The sequence below is a fragment of the Odocoileus virginianus genome, chromosome 20, assembly GCF_023699985.2.
Source record: "Odocoileus virginianus isolate 20LAN1187 ecotype Illinois chromosome 20, Ovbor_1.2, whole genome shotgun sequence".
Lineage (NCBI taxonomy): Eukaryota > Metazoa > Chordata > Mammalia > Artiodactyla > Cervidae > Odocoileus > Odocoileus virginianus.
In genome coordinates this window covers 53,917,789-53,940,546 of record NC_069693.1, presented here as the reverse complement: position 1 = coordinate 53,940,546, position 22,758 = coordinate 53,917,789, and the positions used below count along the sequence as shown (strand labels likewise).

General features: G+C 49.8%; 1 protein-coding gene across 1 annotated transcript in view; it reads left to right on the top strand.

Annotated features, from left to right (window-relative positions):
- The window catches only part of WWOX (WW domain containing oxidoreductase), an 895,414-nt gene that overhangs the window by 558,583 nt on the left and 314,073 nt on the right, over positions 1–22,758 (top strand). The window lies entirely within an intron of this gene.

The following is a 22,758-nucleotide window of genomic DNA, read 5'->3' as shown; positions in this document are numbered from 1 at the left end:
TGTGGAGGAAGGTGGGGACGGACGTAAACTAGATTTGCTCTCCTCCGAAGGAATAACTAGATTAAGACTTTCTTTTCGGAGATAAATCATCTTATGCAGGAAGGAAGAAAAAAAATAAACTCCATAGAAAAAGACAAATGACAGCCCAAGATCCAAAAAGACAAGTGCTCCGTCATTTTGTCATAAAGCCAGAAGAGACAGTGATGCTGGCTGCCTAGACTTTGCATTCACACACGTAGACAATATCACAGGCAGAGCTTCAGTTGCCAGGAGCTTATCTGGTGGACCCACGGACACGTGGAGGAGCCCCCGTGGTTTTCAGTAACTTGTAGCGCGTTTCAGAGGTTTGTGTAGACAGGGAAAAGCAAGCGGTGTGCTGCTGTGAAGATTGGCTGCTCGCATCTTCTGAGTAACAGAGGATTGCATGGAAACAGTTAATAAAAAGTCTGAAGGGACTTTGGTAATCCACAGTCCAGGAAAATTAGTGTTCTGTGACACCCTGAGTTAGAACATACCTACGTGCACACATATGCACATGTACATTCATGCAAAGTATATATCTTTTACTTTTTAAATGTTTTTATATTCATTTATTTTTGGCCGTGCTGGGTCTTCACCACTGCGCCTGGCTTTCTCTAGTTGTGGGGCGCGGGCTCGTTGCGGTGGCCCCTGTTGTTGAGGAGCACGGTCTCTGGGTGCAGAGGCTTCAGTCGTCGTGGCGCGTGGGCTCTAGGAGCACATGCTCAGCAGCTGAGGTGCACTTGCTTAGTTGCCCCGAGGTTGTGGGATCCTCACGGACCAGGGATCAACCCATGTCCTCTGCATCGGCAGGTGGGCTCCGAACCACCGGACCAAGGGATGTTCCCAAGGTGCGTGTTTTTAGAGAACTCTGCCATTGCTGATCAATTCATGGCCGTCCATCTTTTCTGTGATTCATGGGCTCCTTGGGTTGGAATTCCCACTTTGGGGGGGTTCATATTTCCTGATGCATTCATATAACTGGAATGCCATTTAGAAGCCATCATTGTGTAGGTTCCCTGAATCTGCTACTTTTTCTTCCCTTCTCTCCTTCCTTCTTTCCCGTGCTTCCTCCCTCCCTTCCTCCCCTCCTCCTCTCCTCTCTTCATTTCTGTATCCTCTAAACTCATGATGTGGTGGAGTCAGGCCGACTGGGTTTGAATCTTGCTTCCTGGGTGTCCTCTTGGTGGCTTAGCTCAGGCGTCTGTAACAACGCGCCATAGACTGGTGGCTTTAACAACAGCCATGAATTTCCCACAGCTCTGGAGGCTGGAAGTCCAAGACTAGCATGCAGGCAGATTCACTTCCTAAGGGCTCGCTTTGTGGCTTGCAGACAGCCGCCCTCTCTCTCTGTCATTGTGTGGTGGCGAGCGAGAGCTCTGGTCTGTCTCTTCCAGAAGGATGCTAATCCCACTGTGAGGGCTCCACCTTCATGACCTCCTCTAAACCCAGTCACCTCCCTGAGGCCCCACTCTGAATACCATCCCCCTGTGGGGTTAGGACTTCAGTATATGGATCTGGGGAGGACACAACCATCAGTCTGAAAAGAATCAGTCAGGTGACATAAGCTTTTACGTGGTCTCCTCTGACTTGTGAGGATAATAAGACTTACCTTGTTTTGAGGAATGCATAGGCCTTTTAAAGCATAGTGATTTAAAGAGGTCTGTAAAGAATTTATGCAGTAATGACTGAACAAATAGTAGTTGTTACAACAGCATCCAAGCCATCATTTTCACTGGTAGACAATCAGGTCCTTGTGAAGGGGACTGGGTCTCATCCTCTTTGAACCCCAGGCCACCAGCCCGCATGGGGCTCAACATGCAGTGGCGTCAATGCACAGCAACGTAGATGGAGCAGGATGTCCTGACTTGGAAGCCGGCTGCCCGTCTCCCAGGGAGGCCAAGCGACAGCCAGAGGGCTCGCGGGCTGGCTGGTTACCACCTCACTTTGGAGGGGAGCGTCACAGAGGACGTCACCGCTCAGCCGCATCTCTGGTGCCTCGGGGTTATGAGACCCTCCAGTTGACGTGGATTCAGAAGGGCAGGTTTTATGTTTTCTTGTAATCTTATGTTTTTGTAATCTCAACTTCTTAAAAAAATGTTAAAAAAAGGGAAAGAAAAAAAAAATTCATATCTAAAGGCACTAATAAAAGTCAGTGCTAGCTAACAGGTCTTGGAATGAAACAAAGCCTTCCTGGGTAGTTTATCTCAATCATAAGATAGGAGAAAATACCATCATTCCATATGGTTTTTCTTAAAGTCATCTGTGTTTTAAAAAGATTTTGACTCACCATTGAATTTGTCTTTAGAAATGGAGAAAAAAAAAATCAAATGTAAGAATATTACCATGAATTTCAGAGAGAAACACAATTAGGGAATCTACCACAGTGGGTACATTGATGCTAGTCTATTATTTCCATCACGTTACAGGAAAATACTGAGATGTTTGTGAGTTTTTGCCATTGGTTTGTGTTTTTGTTTTGTTTTGGTTACAATTTGTGTATATATCTTTTGTTCTCTATTATCGGTTTTTTGAAAAAAATATTCAGCTGCTCACATTTACGTTTAATATCGCCTGACTTTTGCTATTTTGCTGTCATAGATTCATCTTCTCCACAAGTATTTCAGGTCCTATTTGCATGGAATTTTTTCTCCTGTTCTTTCCCCTTTTGTTTTCTTCCCCTCTAAGCTGTACAAATGTAGCCCTTTTAAGGGCACTTAGACTTTTAAGTCTGAGAATCAGCCTCTGTGTGTCTCCTCATCCCACTCAGGTGTTTGATTAATAACATTTTTATAAGGTGGTGACCGGGATGGAGTGTGACGCTCGAGGCGAGTTTCGCCAGAGTCCGGGATGATCTGTTCTCATTTCTAGGACATGTACTTTGTCCCGGTTAGAAGAGACATGACCGAGCCACGCCGCCGTGCGTGCCTGGCTGTTCTTCGTGTGTGTGAGTGGGATGGGGGGACTTGTGCAAACGCGGGCATCTGTCGTGCTCCCAAGGTCTCATCAACAACCGCAGAAGCCTCCTCGGAGATCAATCACATCCCGTGGCGGTGCGCTCTAAGACTTGTTGCGCTGTCTGTGTCGCTGTTAATTCCATTTGTCATATGTCAGACCGGGATGAGTGAGGCTCTCTCAGACCCGGCGCGTTGTACACTTTTCCTTCCTTCCTTAGTCACCACCTTTGCTAATTTCAGGCGGTCAGCACATTTGGCAGGTTTGCAGCCGCTCGCCTGAGCAAGCCATTAATCTCGATTAGGAGAGGTAGCGGCCCCCCCCCCCCCCCCCCCGCTCCTGGAGGCGGCCCTGCCCCTTCCCGTCTGCATCCTGCCACATCTCCCTGGCTCTAGGCAGCCCCCACCCCACCCCACCGAATTCTCCTTTTGTCTTCTGGATTGAAGATCTGCCCTGAAGAACACAGCCCTGGTACGCAGGCTTCAGCTGTCTGTGCCCAGCAGAGTGCCATCAGAGGACTCAAGGACTTGGCTGGACTCTCCCCGGCGGCCAGCGCCAGTCACCCTGAAGCCATCCTCGCCATTTCTCCTGGAGAGCTTCAGCAACGACATGCCTTTCCTTTGCGTGTCTTTTTAATCCTCCTGTGGAAATCTCTCTTTTTTCCTAAAAAATCTTCAATCATTTTCCACTTGAACTCAAAGGAGCTATATTCGAAAAATTGGTATGTATTTCTCCCCTGTACTTCAGATCTCCTGTGGCCCACCGTAAAATAAAATGGCAAGACATGGTGACTTCTTTTGGAAGGAAAATTTTTTAAAAATTAAGCCTCTACTCCAGAATGTTGGATTCTCAATGTATGCACCACGCAGAATGGGTGGCAGCCATGTTTGGATAGAAAAGCACCCGTGCTCTTTGCTAACACGCGTGGTCCGGAGGTACACGCTCCATGGGCTGCACCCCGTTGCTTCTATGGAATCATGCACCGCAAACCTGGAGGAAACTGGAGAAGACATCTTGGTTAGGGTTTTCAAGTCAGATATTTCAGGGGAAAAATAATTCTACTTTGGTATAACACCTAATGTAGCTGGTTAGTACGTAAGGCATCGCAGCCAGGGTCCTCTGGTTAAAGTTGGGGAAGTGTGGACAGTGAGCTTGAGCTTGACCTCTCATTTGCCCTGGCAGCTAGGCCCTCGAGGCCCCCAAAGGCCCTCTAGTGAGTGGTTTCTGCCCTGGTTATCGTCAACCCCCGCAGGTCCCCCAGCCCTGCCCCGGTGTCCTGAGAGGCTGACCTCAGTGGCCTGTGGCTGCCCTCGCTTTCAGGCCAGATCTCAATGGTGTGCACTGGTAGGAATGCAGACGCAGCAAGGCGGGGCGGTCTGGTCCCCAGGCCCACTCCCTGCGGGGCGTGTGGGGGCCGCCTGCCTCCAGTCTCAGCCAGCAGGGCTAGGGAGCTCTTCCTGCTGCTACTAAACCGAGGACGCTGCTCGAAACCTCCCCGGTTCCTGTGATCTCACACCTACCGCTGCAAAGAGCGCTTTTACCAAGCGCTCCTCGATGACCATTAGTGTGCCCCTGTGACCCTGGCCCGTGGAGACGGGCTGAGATCTCGAAGCAGGGCCCTCCCCTCGCCCAGCGCATCAGCTTCCATCCGAAACCCCCGTCTCGGGGCGGGAGAGGCGCTGAGAGAAGACTTGCGCTGAGCTCTGGCCCTGTCTTCTCCCCCGGGCCTGCATCCTCCCCGTCCTTCCTGTTTGTTTGTTTTTTTAAGAAATCTGGAGAAGGAGCTAAAGAGCTCCATGTGCAACTGTCGGTCCAAGGCCAAGGGCACTTGCCGGCCGCCCTCACTGCCTGTGTTAAATGACCCTCGTCTGCTGCGTGGCCGCCTGCAAGTCCGCACTCACATCTGCTCTATCAGGGCCCGTGCGTCACCTTGAGAATGACCTTGAAGGTCTCTTCAGGGTCTGGAGGCCCCCGCCCCGGCCCACACCCTGGCCCTGCTCTCTCCCAGATGTTCCCAGGGCCCCTGGGCGACCTCGTGCATCGTTCCTGGGGTGTTACTCCATCATCCTCGACCCGTACGCCTCGGGGTCTCAGCTGGAACGGTGCAGAAACATCCACGCATCTGTTCTGCCTCTCTGTGTGGAGTCCCCTAGGCTTTAGTGGAAATACTCCCCGAGGTAAAGGCCGAAGCCAGCATTTGTTGCTGTAATGAAATCCTGAACTTGACCCCTTCTGATAAAAACCTTGAATATAGAGTTGATGTAAAACAGGGGACACTGGTCGGGTCCAAGAGGCAGAGGAAAGAGGTACCCTCTTCTTTTCCAACTCTGAGATCCCTAAGAAATCAAACTATACCAAGGCTCACGTCGTCTCTCTGATGTTCCGAGGACTCCACATGTAAGTTCATTGGTAGTCTTGATATTTGCCTCAGTATGTGAGCTTTTAATAGATACTGCAAGTGTGTTTAATGTGAAAATAGAAATGGAGGGCTCTTAAAAGAGCTTACTCAAAATCCTGCCAATTACTAAAGTCTACCAGACAAGAAGGAGCCACTTTTTTTTTTAATATATATATAAAAGGGAAAAAAATGTTTCTACAAAGCCTGGCCCTTTGTCTTTAAAAATATTCATCTCTTGGGTACTGAGTTATAATAGTAAATACAGATGTAGCTATGTCCCATTAAAAGCACAGACAAAATGTAGTACAAATGTTCAGCGCACTGGTATGTCACTTTAAATTGTAAAGTGTCACCTAAAAACCTCCAGTCACTGGAGAGAAATTGGTATTGGCTCTGAGTCTGCAGCTTGCCATTTTTTGGGTTCCCAAGAAGGTAACATTTGGGGCAAAAGTCACACAGTGCCAACGTGCCCATCTACGTCAATCTGTTTTAACTTCCAAAATTTCTCATTCCCTGGTTACAAACATCTCAGGATAAGAAATAGCCAAGATGCCATTGCAAGTCCAGAAATAGGTTATTGTCAGCCAGAAACTGACTAGTAAACAACCTGGACCCAAGACATTGGTCCAAACCAGTTCTGAGCCAGCTTGGGGGTCTGACCCAACCTCTCTGCTGCCAGCCTGGAGTAACTTTGGGGAAATGGCAAAGGTCAAATCACTCAGAACCCTCTGCATCCCCTAGTGGAGCTAAGGAATTAGACCTTGTTTATACCTTTTTCCCATTGCCGGTTTTTCTTAAATATTAGCTCTGTTTCTTTTCTTTCTTCCTTCTTTTTCAATTCTGATTTGCAAAGAATAGGGAAGCTTAGCCAAACTGCAGTTTCAAAGTATTGCCTCTTAAGCCCAGGCCAAGTGTGGAGACTTGATAGAATTCTGATTAATGCATCTTATTACATTACTTTCCAGAGGAACCCACAGGCATTTCTCCTCCTCCGAGTGCAGCCTGGCCTGCCAGAAGCATTTGTCCATTTAAAGAGCTAATATCTTCAGCTCCCAATGACCAGAAAACTGAAAACCTATCGGAAGAGTTGGCTTCTTTAGATGCGCGTTCGGCCCAGTGCAAAATAGATACAGAACTTGGCTGAACTTTGCTTCAAATTTGCCAATCAAAACTCAAAAGCCCACGCCAAGTTGGCTACAAAACCTCTTGCTCGGAGCCAGCGCTAATTATGTCAACAAAGCAGCTCAAGCGCAGCCCTGAGTCCCGCACTCCGTGGGCGTCAGGGCGGCAGCGCTGGTGTGCAGGAACGCGGGCACTGCTCAGACGGGCTCCGTCTTCTCCCAGCTTCCTCCTGCAAACCCCAGGAATGCTGCAGGCCCCAGTCACCCCTCTCATCACTGACAGTCTTCCTTAGAAATGAGAGACCATCTCATTGGGTGTTCCAGGGAGCCGACTCAGAGGGGAGATTTCCCGTGCAGGACTTTTCTTAGGGTCAACACCTGTAGGTAGGATGAAGCTGGCAGAGGAGAGGCTGAGCTGAGATGCAGCCAGCAGAGGGTCCGAGCCGACCTCGCGGGGGCCCTTGGAGCTGAAAGGGCCCATTGGCATGTCAGCATCACCACTCAGGCCAGTGTGGACAGGCCTTCCTGCCCCTGCCTGCCTGGACTCAGCATCTCATGGACCGTCCCGGGAAGGCTGTGACCTTGCCCAAGGAAGGATGTGCCCCTCTGCATTCAGGTACACCTGGAGGGCTGGACTCCTGGAGGCCACAGACCTCCCCCGGACACAGAGATCTGAGCCACACAAGGGCAGTGCAAACAAGGCCTCCCTTCCAGCCTGGACACATCCCGGCTCCTCCCCTCCCTCACCATTGCCGTCCCCAGCGTGTCAAACCCTCCCCTGTGAGTCAGGCTTGTCATGAGCTTTTCTGCAGCTCTTGTTGATCCGAGCCTTGACGTGTGGTAGAAAGCCCCGGAACCAGGCAGACCTAGGTTTCGGTGTTATCTCTGCCATTATTGCTAGCTTTCCAATCAAATGGGGGTAGTAAGATGTCAGAGGTCAAACCAGTCAACCCTAAAGGAAATCAACTCTGAATATTCATTGAAAGGACTGATGCTGAAGCTCCAATACTTTGGCCATCTGATGTGAAGAGTCAAATCACTGGAAAATACCCTGATGCTGGGAAAGATTGAAGGCAGGAGGAGAAGGGGGTGACAGAGGATGAGATGGTTGCAAGACATCCCCCGACTCAGTGGACATGAACTTGAGCAAACTGTGGGAGATAGGGGAGGACAGGGAAGCCTGGCGTGCTACAGTCCATGAGGTAGCAAAGAGTCGGAAACAAGTTAGCGGCTGAACAACAACAACAAAAGGTGTCAGTGTGGCAGAAACAAAATAGTGCAAGTCAGGCCTTTGTCTTGTTGTTTATCTTGTCCTGTAGTCTGCGTCGTTGCTGTGACCATTGTGAGCAGCTGCAGCGGACCTGGCACCCCAGTGGGCTCTCAGGATGCACAGAACCCGTCCCTGCTGGCAGCAAGCATCAAGGAGGCTGCTTTAGCCTAAGTGCTGACACTGAACAAGAAAGGTGATGATCACCTATCGTTATAATGTCAGAAATCCAAGTGTGCAGTGCGGGATCGTCCTTGCCCACCTACGACCCGAAGCTCTGGACATGTCCTCCTCTGCCCACCCTTGACCAGTGGGAGTGGCCCATCTGTGTGCAGGAGACAAAGATGGAATCTCAGAAGACCCAAGGATATCGTCTGGGGACACCATGATACTCCTCAATCACTTCACCATCCTTTAAAAAAGCTTGAACGAGCCGTCTGAGAAATTCTGCCCAGAAAATTCCAGGCCCCATTCCTATTAGTAAAGTTGATGGTCGACTGCCAGGAAAACCTAGGCAGTTTTTCTTGGGGTCAATAGGGCAGGATGACTGCACACCGCCTCCCTCTCCTAAAATATGCGGAGAACGCCAGTGAAAATAAAAACCCTGGGCCTTTGCTCGGGAAAGGGCCTCTTGTTTAAGTACAAAGCATATCACCTATGTGAGTTTCCTCCTGCTACCATCACAAGCTAGGTGGCTTAAACAGGAATTGCTGTCTCACGGTTTAGGAGGCCAGAAACCCAAAAGCAAAGTACTGGCAGGGTATGTCTTTTTCTTTTTCTTCCTTGAGACTCAGGATCTCTTCCAGGCCCAGGCCTCTCTCCCAGCTCCTGGTGGTCGCTGGCATTCCTAGGCTTATAGACATATCGCTTCAGTCGTGGCTGCTTCCTCGTATGACCTTCATCTCTCTGTCCCTCTGTGTCCTTTTCCGTCTCTTAAAAGGACACCACCAGTCATTGGAGCTGGGAGTCACCTTTAGCCAGTATAACATCATCTTGATCTTTATCTTAGCTCCACCCACAAAGACCCCGTTTCCAGGAAAAGTCACACTCTGCGCTTTGCAATGAGCGTGACTTTGGGAGAGCACTGTTCAGCTCACCCCCCGTGCCCTACAGCTTTCTGGGTCACTCCCCTTGGCCTGTTTGGCTGTATGCATCCTTTACGAGTCAGGAGCTGTGGTTTGACTTCTGCCTGCCCCTCCCTGGTGCCCTTCCTCTGTACCTAATGAGCAGAAGAAGAGAAGGACACGGAGGCCCAGAAGTGCAGACTGACTTGGCCCAGGTCACACGGCTCCATTCAGGGGGGAGGCTGAGCTGGAAACCAGCCCCACCGGCCGCGCCACGCCTCCCACGCCCCCTCCCTGCACCCGCCCACCGTGATGCCCCCTTTGGGAGCCCCAAGGCAAATGGAGCAAACCAGCGGCAGGACTGTGAAACGCTGTGGTGCTTGCCTTTGCCCCGGTCTCATCTTAACAGCAACCAGAATGTTTACAAGGCCCGGTTATTCATTTTCCAGCACCGTCCCAGGGCCAAGGTCAGGTGACTAGTGGTATTCTTGCACCCGTGTATTATTTCATTTGTAGGGTTTAAAGTTGCCTTTGGGAAGCGCCAAGGTGTGTTTGGCATTTCACAGACAAGGAACCGAGGCCTGGGGGAAAGTGGAACTCCATGCTAGGACTTCAACTCAAGTCTATTTCTAAAGCCAGACTGAGTCTTTGAGAAAATGCAGTGTACCCAGAACTGCTCCAGACGCAACATAGATGCTCAGTAAATACCAGCTAAGACTCAGGCTTCTGAGTCCAACGCATACCATTCCCAACCCCAGCTAGAATTTTAAATTTTTTAATTAAAAAATGATTAGCTGTATTTGGCCGCATCTGGTCTTTGGCGCTCAGGATGTCTGTCGCAGTGTGTGGGTTCTGTGTTCTGGTATACAGGCTCAGTGGTTGTCACGTGCAGGCTTAGTTGCCCTGTGGCATATGGGATCTTCGTTCCCCGGCCAGGGATCAAACCCGCGTCCCCTGCATTTGAAAATAGATTGTTAGTCTCTCAACCCACCAGGGAAGTCCCTAGAATTTTAAGTATTTAAGAAATAAAGGCTTCAGAGTCGAGAGCCACGCCAGAACCCAGAAGCACAGATTTGCTAACGGGCGGCAGGATGCCCTGCCGTGGCTTTGCCTCCAGAGTCACACTGCAGGGCCAAAATTTTTAATAGGACAGCATCCCTGTTGAACAGACGCTTAGCATATTTAAGTTGGGATCCAGGGGAACCAGAGTGTTGGGGGAGATACCTAACGAAGGCTGTTTTCTCTTCAAGGATGCAGTCAAATTGAAAAGGAATCCCTCAAGGGCAGCCGCTTGTGAATTAGGAAGGAAGGGGGAAAATAGTTCCCATAAAGGCACATCACAAGGGGGTTTGACTAAGCAGAAGGAACTGGAAAAAGAGAAAAGGAGGCTTGCACGTTGCTTGTAAATTGGTGAATAAATTCTGTTAAGGAAAGATTGGATTCACATTCAACGTGGGAAACAGGGAAAGGCCTTTTCTTGCACGCTGAGAAGTTTGAATACACTTTCAGGAGCTCTTCGTTATCTCAAATTAAATCTTAAATTGGGCTTGTGGTTCTCTGTGAATTAATACTCCGGCCTCTCAGCCCTGCTGCCGAGGTCATTCAAATCTAATGGTGGAAATGGTCGCAGGGTCAGCCCTTGGTCGGTGCTGTATAGAAGTGCCTTAATGATGCCCCAGACGTTTGCATTCTGCGGCCAGGTGGCTGGGCGGCCCGGCGGCGGGCACTGGGGTGGGGGAGGGGCTCAGCAATCACATTATCGTACAGGCGGCCCGCGAGGATGAGAAGTACAGATCTCTGGCCATCCCACCGTTCAGCGTTCAAGCAGAGGGCTGGTGCTTCCTGAAACAGGAAGATGTAAGGGAAGCCACCCTCACCTGCGTGTTAGCCACAGTGACCCACGTCCTCACAAAGTGAGAGTCACCCGTCCATGTGATCACACGCATCAATCCAGGGATAGTTGGTTCTTTGGACCAATGTGGAAGAAAGGCTTCCCCTGGAGCATAAACAGACTTTGTTTGGTAAAAACAGCCCTGGCCCCTGATGTCAGGGAGTTTGCATAAATGTGTGCATATATTCCTGCAGATGCGTGCATTTCAGCCCAGCCGAGAGTGCGCTGGTGTGAAATAGACAGCGATACCTACTTCTCAGTGGATTCCTTGACTTCGCTATTTCTCTCTGCCCCGGTCTTTTTTTCTCCCTTAAGTGAAATTGTCAAGCACTCATGATGCTCCCAACTTGCTCATTGGTAAAATGGAGATAATAACAGGGCCCACTTTAGAAGGCTGGTGGATTAGAACAGTTAGTGAAAGACAGTCGGCATGAAGTGGGGCACACAGTATAATATCAGAATTAACTGTGGGGTTTGGTACGTGTCGTCGGCTGTACTGTACCTGTGTCTAATCACATATGGCACATAGTAGGACCTTAACAAATACAATGTGTTGTTGTAGATTACATTGCTATATATAATTGGGAAGAGAAATTATTTTTGGCATGTCACTTCCTTCTGTGCAAAGTGCTTCCTCCATTTTACAGACGGCGGCAGGGAGACCTGAGGGCTCCCGTAAAATACCTTTATCAGGTTCTTTCAGGACCCCAGCCTGCCTCTCTGTGGGGCTCTAGCAGATCCATCTGCAAGACACATCAGCATCGTTGGAAATGAAGGATGACCAGAATGGCTGATCTGCCGAAACAGTGAGCGCTGACACTAGTCACGTGCTGGTGGGATGCCATACTCTGTGCAAAGAGCTTTACACAGTTACATCAGAACGGCCTTTGAAAGGGAAGTGTGATGGGCAAGCCCATTTTACAGACGAGTATAGTAAAGGTCGGTGGTATGAAGTCACTGAGAAGGTGGCAGAGCTGGGGTCTGGGTGACTCCAGGGCCAGGTGTATAATTTCCGAGACCCACCCCTGTCATCCACATTTTCCTCCCAACCACCCTCTGGCTCATTTTCCTGCAGGGAGACTCCAGGGCTTGAAAGGACCTGAAAGATGAGGTCCCAGAGAACAGGTAGAAACCACATTCGCCAGCCTGTGGTGATGTTTCAGGACGGGGGCCCTGGGAAGGAAGGGCTCTGGGCGGATTTGCCTGTCAGCGCGGGGCTGGCTGGCTGACACGGTATGGGCAGAGTGGCAGTGAAAATCGGCAGGGCGGGGAGGGGAATTAGCTCCTGCGTGTCCGTAGGTGCAAACTGCGGCAGGCGTTGGCGCCCGGGAGCCCTGGCGTCTCTGTTAAATCCTCGGGCTGTGAGGCACACGGCGGCAGCCAGGGACAGCAGGGAGAACGGCTGCCGGCTCATCTAATCTGAACGCCCCCCGGGGTCCTCGGGACACCACGGCCTGGCTCCTGCTCCCTGTCGCAGCGGCAAAGACCATGACAAGAGAGAGCCGTCCCCAGAGAGGGCAGTGTGGAGCCAGGGGCGAGGTCAGGGCCAGGATGCAGAAGCGCAAGTCATCCCGGTGTGTCCAGGAAGCCAGGGCTGAGAAGGAAGGGGGTAGGTAGGTGGACACCAGGGCCTCACCTGCTATGGACAGACTTCTGACATAATCACCATCACTGTGACCAGTAACTGCAGCTCACAGGGTGTCTGTGATGCTCCCAGCGTGACATTTACCCTTGTTACGGTTATCCTTGGTGGTGGTGATCTTGTCGCTTCAGGTGTGTCCGACTCTTTGCAGCCCCATGGGCTGTTACCCTCCAGGCTCCTCTGTCCCTGAGATTCTCCAGGCAGGAACACTGGAGCGGGTTGCTATTTCCTTCTCCAGAGAATCTTTCCGACCCAGGAATCAAACCTGCATCTCCTGCATTGGCAGGTAGATTTTTTTTTACCAGTGAACTACCTGGGAAGCCCAATGTATAGCAATACATCATATTCATTCAGGTCCTACTATGTGCCAAACATGATTAGACACTTACGTATCAATAATAAACAGAACACAGTCTATACCAGGTGCCAGACCCTGCACTGTTAATTCTGACACTATATCTGTGCTGTTCCTGTGACCTTTTCTGCCTTCCACCTGGGCTCTCAGGCCCCCGGTCAGGGATTGAACTCTTGCCCCTGCATCAGGAGCATGGAGCCTTGACCACTGGACCGCCCGAAAAGGAGAGAAGTCCCCAGTTATCTTTCATTAATTGCCGCTACTATGACTGTCTCTGATCCCCCAGCCTGTTAAGCAGGTAACTGTTATTATTTCTGTTTTACCAGTGAGCAAGCTGGAACTCGGTGCTGGGTTTGAAACTGAGTGATGGAGGTGTTGACACCTCTGTCCTTGGAGCATCCTCTTCTGCATTCTGTACACACACTTCCCTTTAATCCTAAAATGTGCGTGTGGTTCTCCCCACGTCATACGTGAGGAAATTGAGAGCCCTGGAGGGAAAGGAGCTTGCTAGAGCTATCTGACATGAATTGCAAGACTGGATTTAAGCCCTTGGTTCTCTCCTGTTGCCGTGCTACCCCAGGCTGAGAGGAGGCGCAGAGGGTTGGCAAATGAGAATCTGGCCTGATCCCTGAGGCAGGAAAGTGAAAGTGAAGTCTCTCAGCCATGTCCGACTCTTTGCAGCCCCATGGACTGTGTGGCCTACAAGGCTCCTCCGTCCATGGAATCCAGGCAAGGGTACTAGACTGGGTTGCCATTTCCTTCCCCGGGGGTCTTCCTGGGGAAGGTCAAACCCAGGCCTCCCGATCTGCAGGTGGACACTGAACAGTCTGACCCACCGGAGAAGCCAAAGGCTGCGGGCCAGCTATGGCAAGGCTTTGAGAAGGCGCAGGAGAGGGCCTGGAGCGTGGTGCAACCAGGCCCAGGCTCACTCATTTGGGAGAAGACATGGGTTAACTTCCCTGGCAGCTCAGTCAGTAAAGAGAAAGTGAAAGTCGCTCACTCGTGTCTAGCTCTTTGTGACCCCATGGACTGTACAGTCCATGGAATTCTCCAGGCCAGAGTACTGGAATGCGTAGCTGTTCCCTTCTCCCGGGTATCTTCCCAACCCAGGGATCAAACCCAGAACTCCCATACTGCAGGTGGATTCTTTACCAGCTAAGCTATCAGGAAAGCCTGCAATGCAGGAGACTAGGATTTGATCCCTGGGTCGGGAAGATCCCCTGGAGAAGGAAATGGCAACCCACTCTAGTATCCTTGCTAAGAATCCCCTGTACAGAGGACCCTGGCGGGCTACAGTCCACAGGGTCACAAGAGTTGGACAAAACTTAGCAACTGAACCACCACCATGGGTTGTGAGCCTCTGGACACCCCAGTGCAGAGGAAGGAGGCCAGGTACATATAATATATATATATACATATATATATGTGTGTGTGTGTGTGTGTATATATGTATATATATTTGCTCTTAGAAAGTAACACAGCACGACTGAGAGTCCATCTCTCTCTGTGCCTTTTTGATTTTTCACTTTTTTCATTAAGAAAGTGGTAGTAGCTATCTACTTCCACGGCTTCCTGACAAGGCCTGCAAAGGAGAGTAAACAAATTACCCATTACCAGGGAAGCCCCGTCTGCCCCCCTTCCCCCTCCAGGCAGATTCCCCGTGTCTTCTTTCACCTCCAGGAGATATCCTCCAAGGTCACTAAATTAAGCCTTCAGACAATCGAAAAATTGAATCTCAGTACATCTATTTTCCTAACAAAATTTCCGCAGTGCCGATTGGGGCTGACAGGTACGTCCGCGCGCTCTCCGCGCTGTTCAGGTCGATTTGGCCGGGCGGGACGGCATCAGCGTGTATTGGAGGGAACGTGTGTGCAGCTCCGGGCCCCCTGGGAGTCACACCTCACCCCTCAGTGCTGCAAAGGATGCTTTCCTTCAGTTCGTAGAGCTGGCCGGCCTTCTCCTCTACTCCTGTCCTCACCCACTGCAGCCTCCAGGTCAGGCGCTTCTTCTTCACTTATTTATCAAAAGCACCGTTGCAATCATTGCAAACACATTTAGGGATATCTGGAATCCATGTTTTCCTTGCCAGCACTAACAGTGCAGCGGTCATCACCGTCCTTGTCGGAGGGGAGGACAGGGTGTGTGATATCTGGGGAGTGGAGATCGGTGAGAAGTAGGGGCTTTGTTTCCAGCCCCTCAGGCTTTGTAGCCACCTCGACCTGGCTGCTGGAGGGGCCTGGAGAGAGGAGAATCGGCAAGGAGGAGGAGGCTGCGGACCTCAACCCTCTGATGGCCAGCTCATCCAGCCTCATGTCCTCCTCCTGAAGCAGTGTCCAGCCAGCACTTCGTACAGAGACTGCACACGTGCTCCTGGGGGTCTGGGACATCCTCTCTAGCAGGCCACTGTGAGTGACTTATCTTAAAAGCTCCAGGACAAGTTTGCATTCCTCTCGGATTACCTGTGTCCTTGTAAATGCAAAAGTGAGGTTTTTCTTTGCTTGGCTGTGAATAATGCTGATGCTCCAGGAAGATGCACGGTGTTTATCCTGTGGCTCAGAGTGCCCATTGGGTACCCAACCTGGGAATCCCAGTGCATGTCCCCAGCCGCACATCACCAGCACCCACAACGGCCGCGGTCAGAGTGGGCTGCCCACTATTAGGTGAGACCTCGGGCAGGTCACTTAAACTTCCTTGTCTTTAATTTTTTTTTTCCCCTCATCTATGAAACCATGATCATAATGCTCTCTACATGTTTAGGAGCACTGAGAAGATCAAAAGAGAAAATTCTTAAAAAGCATGAAGCGTCATCCCTGGGCATAATACATGCTCATTAAATGTTTGCAAAAACAGCAGTTGTTAGAATTACATCCAGAAGCTTTTGATGAGCACCTGTTGCTGTGCATTCCAAGCCCTAGAATGAAACCTCCAAGAAGATTCGGGAGCTGGGAGTGGGAGAGAACCACACTTGACGGGTTCTGACATTGCTGCTGCTGCTGCCAAATCACTTCTGTCGTCTCTGACTCTGTGCAACCCTGTAGATGGCAGCCCACCAGGCTCCCCAGTCCCTGGGATTCTCCAGGCAAGAATACTGGAGTGGGTTGCCGTTTCCTTCTCCAATGCATGAAAGTGAAAAGTGAAGGTGAAGTCGCTCAGTCGTGTCCGACTCTGCGACCCCATCGACTGCAGCATTGTCGGGCCCTGTGTAATTCTGTTTCTTGAATGACCTTCCTCTTATCTTGAGTTGCTTCTGTTTTTCCTGGATTCATGTGCTCATTCCTAGGTCTTCTTAGTAGTTGTCTGCTGCTGCTTAAAACATTATGCCTAAAGCTTTATGGTTTAAAACAATAAGCATTTAGTATCTTACAGTTTCTGTAGGTCAGACACCAGGGAGTAGCCTAGATAGATGGCTGTGCCTCGGGCTCTCTCGTCAAGTTTCGGTCAAGCTGTTGGCTGGGGCTGTGGTCTCTCAGGCTTGGTGGGCTGTTGGTTTCACATCCAAACTGGTGCACACATGTGGCTTTGGGCAGGGGGGCTCAGCCCTTCACCGTGTGGGCCTCTCCACGGAGACACTTGGTCTTCCTCCACATCTGGCAGTTGGCCAGGTGGCTGACCTCAGAGAAGGTGCCAGAGGATGCTCCAGCGGCTTTCAGACGCTGATCTCGAACATTGCACACAGTCAGACACTGAAACCTCAGCTGCGTTCTAGTCATTGGAAAAGAGCCAGTAAAGACTGTGCTTAAGGAGAGGGGGAACTGACTCCACTCTGCAGGGGTAGCTGTCCACGAGCTTGTAGGCATGTTTTCACGGGACCGCAGTCCGCCACTTCATCCGCGGGCTCTCACGACGTGTGATAGGTCCACTGGCTCAGCCCTTGGCAGAGGCACGGAGTGTCTTCCCTCTGCGTCAGAGAAGGCGTCGCCTCCTCTGGAGTGGTTCTGATGGGAGAGCGGACTCCGCAAAGGACCCCGTCTGCAGCAGTGGGCTCATGGAGGCCCGCGGGAGAGCAGAGGCGGTCACTTCAGGGAGGGAACCTTGAAATCCTTCAGTCAAGGAGCTTCGAGAAGCTCTTCAAAGACAGGTACTAGCCCTTTATAACCATTACAGCAGTGGCTTTTGAGATCACCAGTGGTATCTTAGTTTCTCCCCCGAGAGTTGAGAAACCTGCTTTGAAAAGTCACGTCTTTGAATAGTGTGGTAGGTCCCCCACCATCAGACTCTTCCTGTGAGCATTCGTACGATACAGGACACAAAGTGAGCAGTGTCGGCACCGTCTCTTTCTCCCTCTTTGTTATACCAGCTCTCTCCGCTCTCTTTCTTCCTGATCTACTGCTTCTCACTCCGACACAGACCTGGTTCTCTCTTCTGCTGGGTAGTCTGGCCATCTCCTTCCCTTCCCCTGCCTTCTCTACCTCCTGGCCCTCATTCTGCTTCACCACAAGGGAAGATCGGGTTGCGGTCCCCACAGCATACAGTGCAGACCCTAGGTTATTATACTGCCACTAGGCTCTACGCGCCTGTTTCTGATTTTCCTTTCTCTTCTGTTCCTTGGTCTCCCCTGATAGCTCAGCTGGTAAAGAATCCATCTGTGATGCAGGAGACCCCAGTTCGATTCCTGGGTTGGGAAGATCCACTGGAGAAGGGAATGGCTACCCACTCCAGTACTCTGGCCTGGAGAATCCCATGGACTGTAAAATCCATGGGGTCAGACACGACTAAGTGACTTCCACTTTCTTTTTCTGTTCCTTTACTGCCTGCTGTGTTCCTTCCTCCTGTGTGTTGCTGGCGCATGTGTAAGAATCCTGAATGCTTGTACGGTGCTTAGAGTTTTCACAACAATTTCCTGAGCGTCATTTCCTCAAGGCATCCTCTATGAAATGGGGTGGGATGATACCCATTTTGCAGATGAGGATGCCAAGGCTTCTGGAGGATTGGGAAGTTACTGAGAATCACACGGCTGATAGGTGGAAGAGACAGCCTTCCAGCCAGGCCCTGCTGGCTGATAGATTTTGTGCTCTTCCTAGCATAACATACAGGCAGGCTGTACAAGTCTCTGAGGCCAGGTATGGTGTTTCTGCTTTGTATCCCTTTGGCTTTGGCCAGCATTTCAAGTGAACAAGTGAATGAATGAAGCCAAGCCATCCTTAGTCAAATTCAAACGCTGCTCACACACACAGCCCCGAGGCTGGCCTTTGGGTGCACCTCAGTTACGGAAGGCTGGAAGTTGGTGTTTTGGAGCCCCGTAAGACCAGGAACGCTGTGGCCTGAATGACAAAGAGATGCAGACACTTCTGTCTTCTCACAAGTCTCGTAAATCAGCATTGTCCATGCTGAGCAGGGGCCTGTGAGTGGTGACCGCCAATACCAGGAGACCCAATCTGGGCCACTGGCCCCATCCACTCCTGGCCTGTGCTGACTCTGCAGAATGTTGAAGTAAGGGGTTAATTTATAAAGTGAGCCCCAGGAAGGCCTCCAGGACACCTGTGTGTGTACCTCGTAAATCCGCACAAATTGCATCTCTCTCTCTCTCTGTGCCCGTCAGCTCCCAGGCAGACCACCGTTCCCTGAGAGGTGTGCAAGTTGCCAGCCAGAGAAACACAGAAAATTCGAAAAGCGAATCCTCCAGGGGGGGCAGGTGTGCAGACGGGGTGGAGCCTGGCAGGTGCAGGGTCTGGGGTGTGGGGTGGAGTTGCTGAGGATTCCTTCGGTAGTTTCCTTTGTTGCAGGCAGAGGCTGGGCTTCAGAAATCCTTGTTCTGCTATTGGATGTTCCTCCAACTTCTAAATAGATTCAGGAATTTGTGTATGGCAGAAAACTTAAGGCCTGGAGGGACGCAGACAGAGAGGAAAGCTAACCTTGGTGTTTTGCGTGTATCAAATGGCTAGACTCATTTATGCAGAGCCAGTAATATTGGGAAATACCTAAATATAATGGCTTAGTTTTTATTATTATCATGACTATTTGTAACAGGCATGTATATATACTGCATTTGTCTGAGTGATCACAGCAAGCTTTATTTCTAGTCTTTTCAAGGACTCAGTTCTTTCAGGAGGTCTAGATGTTGTTGTAAATGTGCCCATTTTACAGAGAAGGCAAGTGGAGCTCTAGAAATGAAGCCCAAGTATGACTGACTAATACATGGATTTGGGTCCAATTTATCTCTTTCTAGCTTTTTTAAAAAATCCTCTCATTATTATAGGGGTCTTTGTGTTATTGAGAAAACAAGTGCCAGCCTTCTAGTAAAATGTCTCTGCCTAGTCAAATTATTTGATACTTCAATCTAACTTTGATTCTATTAGCTACAACATTCAAAGTTATATGCAAAATACCCTATTAGTAAATAGAGACTTGAAACTTAACATATCAGTTACTTATCGAATCCTCTTAAAGGGGCTCAGTCACAAAGATGACTTTAAAAGGGAAATATCCTTTAAAATAAAAAGTGTCCACTGGCGTGTGTTAGTGAAGCAATTATAAATTGGTGGAGGTATGCTGGACATGGCATGAACTCAAACTGTCTGAGCACTTAAAAATATTAACAGTTTTTCATACACAGAGCAGCTTTGGACCTTATGGTAGTCCTATGGTGTGGTCTAGAGGGCTAGACCACTTATTATAACTGCATTTCACAGAGGAAGAAACAGAGGCGTTAAGTGACTTGTCTGAGAACACACAGTAGTTGGAGAATTCATCCTTCACTAGCCTTACATCTTGAAGAGTTAGACAAACTGGACTAGAAGAAGAAACTAACATGGAGGGGGAAAAAGAAACCAACTATTGCCAAAATATTGCTAGGAGACACTTAGAAAAATCTGTTGGACCTTGTTTAGTAAGAAAAGAGGCCGAATTCGAACCTTAACTCATTCAAAGTACTTTGTTTTTGTTTCTGACTTTCCACAAGTAAGGGGTTAATTTATAAAGTGAGCCCCAGGAAGGCCTCCAGGACACCTGTGTGTGTCCACAAAGGCAGGGATCTCAGATGTATCATCAGATATATTTGAGATGAATTAGAAGACAGTGTAAAATGATGCACCTACTGAAGCGGACTCCTTCAAAGCCTCGCTGTCCTTGTTCCCTCCCATGTATTTCAATTCCAAAATACACTGTGACATGAAAATTGTGTATTCAGATTGCTCTATTGATTGGTTGGGAAAGTGACCTTGTATGCACACATGAAAATGAAGCGATCTATATCACAGGCCCCTTCTCTGCACAGAAGCAGGAACGGCAGTGGACCGTAGGCGTTTGCTTCACACCTGGGTTGATTCTCCCTTCTCGAGGGCTCAGAGCCCTTGGAAAGAGCCTCCTGTGGGGCTGGGTGGGTGTGTCTGTGTGAGGACCCCTGACAGAGGGCGAGCGCTGGAGCAAGCATCACATTTCCACAGATGTGAAAAAGCCTCCGGCCCTAGCCGGAGAGAGGGATCTTTCTTTGCAATTTGGACAGCCGCTGCCATGGGATTGAATTCTCCTGTTTCCCATTTGCACCAGGGCCCAGGACGCGGGGAGTTCCTGCTGGCTCAGTGGGAAAGAGTCTGCCTGCAGTGCAGGAGACGTGGGTTTGATCCCTGGGTTGTGAAGATCCCCTGGAGAAGGGCATGGCAACCTACTCCAGTATTCTGGCCTGGAGAATCCCATGGACAGAGGAGCCTGGTGGGCTACAGTCCCTGGGGTCACAGAGGGTCCAACACAACTGAGCAGCTAATGACAGAGCAACACAGTGCGCATGGACCCGCCTGGACCAGCTCTGGCTGGGCACGTCCTTGACTCTGGGAAGGAGGGGTCCCGCCTCAGTGTCTTCAGACACCTCTGCTCCTGGCATGTAGTCATGCCTGCAGATTGAAAGACAGGGAGTGAGCACCATGAGCCCTGCGCAGGCAGCACCTCGTTTAATCCTCACAAGGAGCCTCTGGGTGGATGGCGTTAGACCGCTTGTCTGGTGCAGAAGGTGAGTCGCGGGCATGCGTAGCAGCTGGCGAGTGGCAGAGATGAGGCTGGAACCCAAGATCTTGTATCTAAATTCAGACCAACTTAATTATGCTCTGCCTCCGAAGCCCCTGTGGTTTGGATTCCTAATCACAGGACTGAGATGAAATAGAATTTCTTAGCTGAGGGAGCCAGGCAGTAGATGGACCTTTGCCAAGAACATTTTTTTTTCTTTTTAACCAGAGTCAGAGGTTAGCAGAAAGAGATGAAAGATGGATGGGGAAGTAGAGTAGAAGAGAGAAATGGAGGTTATTCTCCAAATGTAGAAGCTCCTTCATCCAGTGCTTTGGAAACCAGAGCCCAGATCATATTAACGAGAAGGTCCAGAACCACAGATTGTTCTTTGCTGCTTAGGCAGGAAGAGAGGAGCAGAAGACAAAGCAACATGTAGAAAGATTTAAAAAACAGCAACAGTGAGCTGTATGTAGATGGCTTTTATTGGAATGACCAGGCTGAACTAGAAGGCTTGCGCTATGTAAAATGTCAGCTGCTCTTATCACGGTTCATGGAGATTACCTTTCAAGGCGAGTTTCATTTTCCTTGCTTCTAACCCTTGGAGAACTGGATGAGGCAGTGACTCCTTTATTTCCTAATCCTCGCCAGCAACTTGCCGCTTCCTCTGTGTTTTCTGTCATCCTGGATGATACCGCATCAAGGCAATTCATGGCAGCGGTTGAACCAAAAGCAATTTAAGTCAGAAATGGACAAATATGGATGTCGTTTATAAGGCTTGTTCAGAGGCCTCTGACATCACTCAAAACCTGAACACTTCTTGGGACTGAGACACTTTTTTTTTTTTCCCCAGCAATGCAAGATTGGAGATTTAATACAGACCGCTTAGTGAGGTGTCCGTATGGGTCCTGCCTAGAAACCATTTCTTGGGGGAAGCAAGTATTTTGTATTATATACTGAGATGGAGAGAGAGAAAAAGTGATTTGAAACCAAAGTGAATGTCCCAAGGTGAATTTATATGTATCACTTTGATTCACTTGCAAGGTGAATTTATATGTATCACTTTGATTCACTTGCAGTAATACCATTGCTTCTTGGCCTTTGGGCTAAGATTGAGTGTATTGCAGTGACAACAGCCATAAGTCTCATGGACTTGGGCATGTCACATATGTATGGGTGTGGTGGTTTGGGAGTTACCTTTAATTTAGTTAATTTCCATAATCACTCTGCAGAAATAAAATTGATAAAGGCATGTAGTTGAAGAAACTGTGTCTCAGAACCTGTTCAAGGGCACAGACACCGTGAGTTGGGAGAACTCACTTCCTGAGGCTCCAGAGGTCTTTTTACGCCACCTCACCCTGGTTTCTAGAGCACCTTACCAAAGGAGAAGGCAGAAGCCCTGTTTTGGCCACAGTCTTTTCTGTCTGCATCGCGGGTTGTGGGGAAGCTGGTGGCTTGGGCGCCTCCGTGTCTAACTCTGTGGGGCTTTGCTCTGGACAGGCGTTCTCGTGGTGGGGAGAGAAAGCCAGGGAGCGGGGCTACACAGCGGTCATCTGCAGGAGGCATAGCCAGGTGTCGAAGGGGGGTGGCTAGTTCTCGTGGCATGCCAGCAGCCCAGGGACAGAAACACCAAACGCCAGAGGATCGAGGGTCACGTCTCAGGAAAAGCGGACACGCTGACAGTTTCCAGACACTGAATTGCTGAGACATCGCAAGAGGCAGTTGAGTCTTTTTATTTTTTATTCACTTATTTGGCTGTGGCAGGTCTTGGTCGTGGCACCTGAGATCCTCACCGCTGCTCACGGGTCCTCTAGTTGCGGTACATGCGCTTAGGTGCTCCACAGCTTGTGGGATCCTTGTTCCCCGAGCAGGGATCAAAGCTGGATGCTTAACCACTGGACCGCCAGCGAGGTCCCACAGTTGAGTCTTAAAATGGTGATGCCTTGTGCACACACACATAGACACAGAATATTTTCTTTGACTGCAAAAGAACCACAGAAGAATGGGAATTAAAAAAAAAAAAAAAAAATCCCGAAAGGTTATGTGCTGCATGATTCCATTTACATAACAATCTTGAAACGACAGAGTTACAGAAATGGAGATCAGAATAGTGAC